Source organism: Ursus americanus, chromosome X (assembly GCF_024610735.1).
Source record: "Ursus americanus isolate L20-20 chromosome X, mUrsAme1.1.p, whole genome shotgun sequence".
Lineage (NCBI taxonomy): Eukaryota > Metazoa > Chordata > Mammalia > Carnivora > Ursidae > Ursus > Ursus americanus.
The window spans coordinates 69,835,970-69,844,256 of record NC_142164.1 but is presented as its reverse complement, the minus strand read 5'-3'; the positions used below and the strand labels follow the sequence as shown (position 1 = coordinate 69,844,256).

The following is an 8,287-nucleotide window of genomic DNA, read 5'->3' as shown; positions in this document are numbered from 1 at the left end:
CTCCAGACCATGGACTGGAGCATGAGGGGTACTGTGTGTCACAGACTTTTTGCAAACAGCACGTAGAGCTCAAACTCTGGGGTTTTGGAAGTGTGCAACTTTTGCCCTGACTGGAGGAGTGATGTGAGCTCCTGGGTAAGGGGGGGGTGCTGACCCAGGAGTGTATAACACAGTGTAGGGATCTCCTGGGTCATACTGGAAGAGAATGTTCCCATTTCTGGAGTACATTTGAAAGAGGGTATATTGTCTTTCTAAGGACAAAAGACCCTGAAGGCACCAGCAAAACGCCTTTCTTTGGCAGGAGTTAGAGGCCCACACAAAAGGATGGATAACCTGGTCCCTGCTTTTCTTTGTGCTACACCATAGATTCTGCACACTGGAAAAGTGTGGGACTGTTTTTCTGGAAAAGAGGACACCAGACACAGCAGGGAATGCTCTACTCCAGAGAAGGGAAGTGGGTCCACATGGTTCCAGGTCCTTTAAGATTTGGAGTTTTGAATATTAACCCTACACTAAAGATAAAATGCAGGGCAGCTGTGGCACTGGGTGCACTGATGTTCTTGCTATTCTGTGAGGGCTTCCTGAACAGCAAGAGGTGTGAGATCCCCTGTCTGGGGTGGAGATAGTTGGATGGTGCAATTTCCCCCATGCCACCACCACAGTCAGATTTCAGAGAGCAACACAGAGGCCCCCAGTGGAGGAAGGAAAGGTTTATGGCTTACACCCAAACTCACCCATCCACCATGCTTAGTAAATGCATATTTACTTGGGTAGGTCTCACTCTGAGCCAGTGTAGCAGGCCTCTCTCCTAGAAGACCAGCACAGGCAGCAGCTTGCATGCACTATTTATTTATTTATTTTTTCATTTAGAATCAAGCTTATAGTTTTCTGTTTGTTATTTTGTTTTGTTTTGTTTTTTTTTTTCATTTCCTTCTCTCTCTCTCTCCCCCTCTCTCTCTCTTGGAAAAGGCTTTTTTAAACTTTTTTTTCCAAGCTTGTTTTAACAAACACACCAAAACACACCTAATTAAACGTCCAAGCACTTCCCACTGCAAGAAAGGAGGAACTCTGCAGAGGATGGACCAGTGGGAAAGAGCAGCCAAATGAAACAGCAGAGTGCAAACAGCATACACAAGAAATACTTTCTGAAGTGCCAGGCCCTTGACAGTTAATGACCCCTTTTTAATATAGCATTACTCACAGGAACCATAACAAACTTTCAAAACACGCAGAAGACAGGAACTTAGCCGAAATAAAAAGACAGAGGAATTCTATCCAATAGAAAGGTCAGGAAGATATCACAGCCTGGGACTTGCTGAAAATTGGTATAAGCAATATATCTGAACAATATTTAGAACAACAGTCATAAGACTACTAGCTGGACTTGGAAAAAAAAAGAAAGAAGACACCAGAGAAACCCTGGCTGCAGAGATAAAAGGCCTAAAATCTAGTCAGACTGAAATAGAAAAATGCTATAACTGAGATGAAAAACTGATGGGATATAAACACAATGAAGACTGAAGAAGCAGAGGAGACAATAGGTGATAAAGAAGACAAAATTATGGAACATAAAGAAGTTGTAAAGAGGGAAAGAAAACTATTAGAACACAAAGGTAGAGTTAGGGAACCCAATGATTCCATAAAGTGAAATAATATCTGTATCATAGGAGTCCCAGAAGAAGATGAGAGGGAAAAGGGGGCAGAAGGTTTATTTGAACAAATTGTAGCTGAAAACTTCCCTAATCTGAGGAAGAAAACAGGCATTCATGTCCAAGAGGTGCAGAGAGCTCCCCACAAAATCAACAAAAATGGGCCAACTTCATAACATATCATAGTGAAACTTGCAAAATGCAAAAATGAAGAGAGAATTCTGAATGCAGCTAGGGACAAATGTTCCTTAACCTACAACAGTAAACACAAAAAGTTAGCAGCAGATCTGTCCACTGAAATTTGGCAGGACAGAAGAGAGTGGCAGGAAATATTCATCACGCTAAATGGGAAAAATATGCAGCCAAGAATACTTTATCCAGCAAGGCTGTCATTCAGAATAGGAGAGATAAAGAGTTTCCCAGACAAACAAAAACCAAAGGAGTTCATGAACACTAAACCACCTCTGCAAGAAATATTAAAAGGGATGCTTTGAGTGGGAAAGAGACCAAAAGCAACAAAGGCTTGAAAGGAACAGGGACAATCTACAGGAACAGTGACTCTATTGGTTATACAATGGCACTGAATTGATATCTATAAATAATCACTCTGAATACAAATGGACTAAATGCTCCAATCAAAAGGCATAGAGTATCAACAGGGTACCTGGATGGCTCAAGTAGTTAAGCATCCAACTCTTGATTTTGGCTCAGGTAATGATTTCAGTGTTGTGAGATGAAGCCCTGTGTTGGGCTCTGGGCTCAGCAGGGAGTCTGCTGGAGATTATCTCTCTCCCTCTAACTCTGTCCCTTCCCCCACTCAAGCGATTTATTTCTCCCTCTCTAAAATAATTAAATAAATCTTTTTAAAAAGGCATAGGGTATCAGAATGGATAAAAGAACAAGACTGATCAATATGCTGCTTACAAGAGACTCATTTTAGACACAAAGTCACCTCCAGATTGAAAGTGAGGAGGTGAATAACGATTTATCATGCTAATGGACATTTTAAAAAGTTGGAGAAGCCATCCTTATATCAGGCAAATTAGATTTTAAACCAAAGACTGTTATAAGAAAAAGGACACTATATCATAATAAAAGAGTCTATCTAACAAGAAGATCTAAAAATTGCTACTTTTTATGCCCTTAACTTGGGATCAGCCAAATATGTGAATCAATTGATAACAAACTTAAAGAAACTCAATGATAATAATAATAGTAGGATATGTTAACATCCCACTCAAAACAATGGGCAGATCATCTAAGCAGAAAATCAATAAGGAAACAAGGGCTTTGAAGGACAAATGGGACCAGATGGACTTAGCAGATCTATTCATCCTAAAGCAGCAGAATGCACATTCCTCTTTTTTTAAAAAAATTATTTATTGATTTGACAGAGAAAGAACAAGTGTGCATGCAAGAGAGCACAAGCAGGGGGAGCAGCAGGCAGAGAGAAAGGGAGAAGCAGCTTCCCCACTGAGCAAGGAGTCCAATGCAGGACTCGATTCCAGGATCCTGGAATCATGACCCGAGCCAAAGGCAGACACTTAACTGACTAAGCCACCCAGGCACCCCAAAGGCACATTTTTTTTTGAGTGCATATGGAGAATTCTTAGGAATGGATCAAAGACTGGGTCACAAATCAGGCTTCAACTGCTACAAAAAGATTGAGATCAGCCATGCAAAATTTCAGACCACAATACTATGAAACTTGAAGGCAACCACAAGAAAAAAATTTGGAATAACCACAAATACATGGAGGTTAAAGAACATCCTACTAAAGAATGCATGGGTTAACCAGGAAATTAAAGAAGATATTTTTTAAAAAGTGCCTGGAAGCAAATGAAAATGAAAACACAACAGTCCAAAACCTTTGGGACATAGCAAAGGCAGTCCCGAGAAGGAAGCATATAGAAATGCAGGCTTTCCTAAAGAAGCAAGAAAAGTCTCAAATACACGTCTTAACCTTACACATAGAGGAGCTGGAAAAAGAACAACAAAAAAGGCCTAAATCCAGGGGTGCCTGGGTGGCGCAGTCGTTAAGCGTCCGCCTTCAGCTCAGGGCATGATCCCAGCATTTTGGGATCGAGCCCCACATCAGGCTCCTCTACTGCAAGCCTACTTCTTCCTCTCCCACTCCCCCTGCTTGTGTTCCCTCTCTCGCTGGCTGTCTCTCTTTGTCAAATAAATAAATAAAATCTTTTTTAAAAAAGGCCTAAATCCAACAAAGAAGGGAAAGCATAAAGATTAGAGTAGAAATCAATGATATATAAATTAAAAAAAACCAGTGGAACAGATCAATGAAACTAGGAGCTGGTTCTTTGAAAGTATTAACAAAATTGATAAACCTCCAGTCAGACTTATAAAAAAAAAAGAAAGAAAGAAAGAAAGAAAGAAAGAAAGAAAGAAAGAATCCAAATTTAAAAAACAAAAATCATAAATGAAAGAGGAGAGTTCACAACAAACACCACAGAAATACAAAGAGTTACAAAAAAAAATTATGAGCAATTAAATGCCAACAAACTAGGCAATCTGGAAGAAATGGATCAATTCCTAGAAATGTGTATACTACCAGAACTGAAACAGGAAGAAATAGACAATCTGAACAGACCCATAACCAGCCAAGAAATTGAATCAGTAATAAAAAAAAAAATCTCCCAACAAACAAGAGTCCAGAGCCAATCAATTCCCAGGGGAACTCTATCAAACATTTAAAGAAGAATTAATAACCTATTCTTCTGAAACTGTTTGGAAGGGAAACATCCAAACTCATCTTATGAGGCCAGAATTACTTTGATCACAAAACCATACAAGGAACCCACAAAAAGGAGAATTATAAAACAACATCCCCAATAACATGAACGTAAAAATTCTCAATAAGACATTAGCAAATCAAATCCAACAGTGCATTAAAAGGATTATTCACCATGGCCATTTATTTCTGGGCTGCAGGAGTGGTTAAACATTTGCAAATCAATCAACCTGATACACCACATTAATAAAAGATAGGAACCATGTGATCTTCTCAATAGATGCAGAAAAAAAGCATTTGACAAAATACAGCATCCTTTCTTGATAAAAACCCTCCACATAATAAGGATAGATGGAACACACCTCAACATTATAAAAGGCCATATACGAAAGACCCACAGCTAATATCTTCAATGGGGAAAAACTGAGAGCTTTTCTCCTAAGGTTAGAAACATGAATAGGATGTCCATTCTCACCACTGTTGTTCAACATAGTACTGGAAGTCCTAACCTCAGTAATCAGACAGCGAAAAGAAATAAACTGCATCCAAATAGGCAAGGAAGAAGCCAAATTTTCGCTCTTCACAAACAATATGATACTTGATGTACAAAACCAAAAGTACTCCACCAAAAAATTGATAGAACTGATATAAGAATTCAGAAAAGTCACAGGATATAAAATGAAATCACAGAAGTCTGTTGCATTTCTATGCACCAGAAATGAACCATCAAAATGAGAAATTAAGGAATCAACCCCATTTACAATTGCACCCCAAACCATAAGACACCTTAGAATAAACCTAACTTTCATCTGTACTCTGAAAACTATAGAACACTTATGAAAGAAATTAAGGAAGATACAAAGAATGGAAAAAAGATTCCATGCTCATGGATTGGAAGAACAAGTATCGATAAAATGTCTATACTACCCAAAACAATATACACATTCAATGCAATCCCTACCAAACACTAGCATTTTTCACAGAGGTGGAACAAACACTTCTAAAATTTGTATGGAACCAGAAAAGACCCAGATTAGCCAAAGTCATGTACAAAAAGAAAACCAAAGCTGGAGGCATCACAACTCCAGACTTCAAGCTGTATTATAAAGCTCTAATCATCAAGGCAGCATGGTACTGGCACAAAAACAGGAACATAGATCCATGGAACAGAATAGAAAACACAGAAATGGACCCACAACTATACAGTCTACTAATCTTTGACAAAGCAGGGAAGAATATTCAATGGAAAAAAGACAGTCTCTTCAACAAATGGTGTTGGGAAAATTGGATACCCACATGCACAAGAATGAAACTGGACCACTTTCTTACACCATACACAAAAGCAAATTCCAAATGTATGAAAGACCTCAATGTGAGACAGGAATCCATCAAAATCCTAGAGGAGAACACAGCCTTGACCACTACAAGTTCTTACTAGACAGGTCTCCAGAGGCAAGGAAAACAAAGCAAAATGAGCTATTATGTTCATCAAAATAAAAAGCTTCTGCGCAGTAAAGGAAACAAGAAACCTAAAATACAACCAATGGAATGGAAGAAGATATTTGCATATGACATATCAGATAAAGGGCTAGTATCCAAAATCTATAAAGAAGTTATCAAACTTAAGACCCCCAAAATTAAAAAAAAATCCAGTTAAGAAATGGGGAGAAGAAATGAACAGACATTTCTCAAAAGAAGGCATACAAATGTCTATCAGACACATAAAAATGTGCTCAACATCACTCATCATCAGGGAAATATAAATCAAAACCACAATGGGATACTACCTCACACCATCAGAATGGTTAAAATTAACAACTGGGGTAATAACACATGTTAGTGAGAATGTGGAGAAAGGGGAACTCTCTTTTTTTATATAATAATTTTTTATTATGTTATGTTAGTCACCATACAGTACATCCTTGCACTGTTGGTGAGAAAGCAACGGTGAATTCACTCTGGAAAACAGTATAGAGGTTCCTCAAAAAGTTAAAAATAGGGAGACATCTGCTTCCGGAGCTGTGGCCATCACATTCCCAGGTTCAGCAGGTCACTGAGTGCACCTGGTACCAGAAACAGGTGCCTCCAGTCCCTGAGTCCTGACTGCCCTCGTGCCACTGCCAACCTTCTCAGCCAGTCATGCTGGATCATCTGAGATCACTCCCTACACAAATGGATTACAAGGGAAAGAATCTAGCTGAACAGATGGTTCAGGGAATAATTCTTTTTCCTGAAATAGTTGGATTTATCTATGGGTATGTGGCTGAACAGTTCAAGTGGACTGTCTATATAGTTATGATAGGATTTGCTTTTTCATGCTTATTGACACTTCCTCCATGGCCCAGTTATAACTGACACCCCCTGAAGTGGTTACATGTTCAAGACTCAGGCTCAGGGTCACCTGGGTGGCTCAGCCATTAAGCGTCTGCCTGCAGCTCAGTTCATGATCCCAGGGTCCTGGGATCGAGCCCCTCATGGGGCTCCCTGCTCAGCGAGAAGGCTGCTTCCCGCTCTCACACTCCCTTTGCTTGTGTTCCCTCTCTTGCTGTTTCTCTCTGTGTCAAATAAATAAATAAATAAATAAATAAATAAATAAATAAATAAATAAAATATTAAAAAAAAAGACTCAGGCTCAGAAGACAAAAAACCAGGGGAAAGAAAAATTAAGAGGCATGCTAAAAATAACTAATTAGGGTTTTCATGATTTAGCTTTACTATTGCATCTGCTTCTGTTTTGTGGGAGATGAGCTCAACTGTTTTCATATCCAAAACATGAGCTAAAACCCACCTCTGCTTTTTCAGCACAGTTGTGTGTAGATTTTGTTCTCTTTATATTTCACTTCTAACTCAGTTGGCTTTTGATTTATAAGTATTTTAGACTTACCTTCATAATCTTCCTCTGAGATGAGAACAGAAAACACAAATATGCAAAGTTTCTTTCAGGTCTACAAAAATAATGATGAATAAATGTCTCATAAATGATAGTACAATTTAACTGTCAAAGTTTTATAATTCATTATGAGTGGTTAAATTGTTTTAATATTTTCAATTAAAACTCAATGCAAGTAAAAAAAGTTAAAAATATAACTACCCTATGACCCAGCAATTGCATTAATAGGTATTTACCCAAAGGATACAAACATGGTGATTTGAAGGGCTTATGAACCCCAATGTTTATAACAGCACTATGCACAATAACCAAAATGTAGAAAGAGCCCAAATGTCCATCGAATGGTGAGTGGATAAAGAAGATGTGGTATATATACAATGGATTATTACTCAGTTATCAAAATATGAAATCTTGCCATTTGCTTGCAATGACATGGATGGAATTAGTGTATCATGCTAAGCGAAATAAGTCAGTCAGAACATGTATAACAATAAAAAAATCAATGTATATCAAATCATGGAGCTAAACATGCAATGCAAAACAATTATAAGAAAGTTTTAAAAAGTTAAACTTATAGTGGGAGATATTGTTATCCATTTTAAGGCTGATGAATCTAGTAGTCAAACATTACCAAGGACACAGCAGAGTTGAATTACACTATTATACATACAGTCTGAATTTAATAGATATGTATCTTTTTACTTATCTTTTCTGATATTAGTAGTATGACTCATGCTTTCTTTTAATTTGCATTTACCTGGTATTCTTTTATTTTTTTAAACTTGGGTCATCACTTTGAGTTGTTTGTTACTTGTAAATAACTTGTAGCTGGGTTTTGTTTCTTAACCTAAGCAGATCATCTCTGTCTTTTAATAGAGGGATTCAGTCTGTTTCTGCTTAGTGTAACAATTGATATATTTGACATCATGCTTTCCATGGTACTTTATGTAAGCTATTTATTTTACTTTGTGGTTTTATCTTGATCAGCTGTTTTAAACA

The 8,287-nt window shown here is 37.9% G+C and overlaps 1 pseudogene; it reads left to right on the top strand.

Annotated features, from left to right (window-relative positions):
* The first annotated feature begins 6,537 nt into the window (after positions 1 to 6,537).
* Positions 6,538 to 7,087, top strand: LOC123789956 (signal peptidase complex subunit 1-like; annotated as a pseudogene).
* Positions 7,088 to 8,287: the final 1,200 nt, after the last annotated feature.